Source organism: Octopus bimaculoides, chromosome 8 (genome assembly GCF_001194135.2).
Source record: "Octopus bimaculoides isolate UCB-OBI-ISO-001 chromosome 8, ASM119413v2, whole genome shotgun sequence".
Lineage (NCBI taxonomy): Eukaryota > Metazoa > Mollusca > Cephalopoda > Octopoda > Octopodidae > Octopus > Octopus bimaculoides.
In genome coordinates this window covers 22,037,009-22,038,694 of record NC_068988.1, presented here as the reverse complement: position 1 = coordinate 22,038,694, position 1,686 = coordinate 22,037,009, and positions in this window count along the sequence as shown.

Sequence of the window (1,686 nt, the reverse complement as noted above, 5' to 3'; positions counted from 1 at the left end):
ATATATATATATTTATATTTATGTGTATGTATATGTATATATATATATGTATATATATATATCATATATTGTACATAGAAATGACATAACGTCTGCAGTTAAATATAGAACACCAGGGATCAGTGTCGGAGCTTAGCGCCGGCAAGGCAGTGTACATTTATTAAACGCAACCTTGAATGTCCGCTCGACCAAACTTCTAAACTTTTGATGATTGTCAACCAATAAACTATTAATAAAGGCATCGGTAATAAAAGAATAAAATTGACACTCCTTATAAAGAAAGAGCATGCCCAGAGGCGTATTGTAGATTCTCTTTAATGGTTGAGAATATTGTTGAATCAGTATACGGTACATATTCTGTATGAGGTTGTGTGAAACATAACCAACAGGTGCAATTTCAACACAAAATTTACATGTTCTTCAAAGGATATATATATATACGCACGTACAAATAGAAATGTGCAATATATATAAGTTTCTGTGTGTGCGCGTGTGTGTGAGTTTGTGTGTGTATGGAAATATGTTGATATATGTAAACACACATATACTTGAACAGATAAAAACAGGTATATTTATATCTATATCTATCTGGATATATATATATATATATATATATATATATATATATATTTACATATACACACATATGTGTGTGTGACTGTGTGTGTGTGTGTGTGTGTGTGTGTGGTATTTTTGCTATATGCATATATATATATATATATATATATATGTACATATACATTTATGTCTATATATTTCTAGTTAAGTTTGTGTGTGTGTGTTTGTGTGTATGTGTATGTGTGCGTGTGTGTGCGTCTGTATGCAGGTATACATATATAATGACAGAGCATAGTTAATAGGATATATATTTTATACGTTTTTGATTGACTCGCCTTCAGTCTGTGAAAACCGGATTACATTGTGAAAGGCTCAAGGTTGTAGAAGCTTCACACTTCAATGAAATCTGTAATATCATTTAACCAAAGAATCAGTTTCTAAGATCCAAATGTGTGCTTTGCTCCTTAAAGGAAGCCGATTAATTGTAAGCATGAATACACCAGTGCGAATGCCCATGAGTTTGATTATGTTTGAGTATGCGTTTGTGCGGGTGTATAGGTTTGACTATGAGTGCGTCTATGGCAGTGTGTACGGGGGTGTGTACGCGTGTGGGTAGGTGCGAAAGCGAGATATTTCATATCGACGTTCAGACCATGAATACAGAAATTTATGATGAAATTCTACATATATGGTTATGTGTGTATATGCTTATAGAAGGTGTAACGCAACGCACATAAACCTATGATATGCAAACAGGTGTGTACACACACAAAAACGTTTGTGCATATATAAATATATATATATATATATATATATATATATATATATATATATATACATACTTATATATGTGTATGAATGTATATATATGCATACACATATATGCCCATATAAGAATACACACACACATACATCTATATTAAGCACGCATATTATAACAGCTTCGTTAGTGTGTCAGTTGCTAACCGCAAATTGCTCTAGTACAGATTAGAACACAAATGCATTATATAAAACTAATTATAACTACATTCATATGTGTGTGTGTGTGTGTATGTATGTGTGTGCGTGTGTGTATGTATGCATATATATATGTAATATATCTATATATATGCATATGTACGTATATAT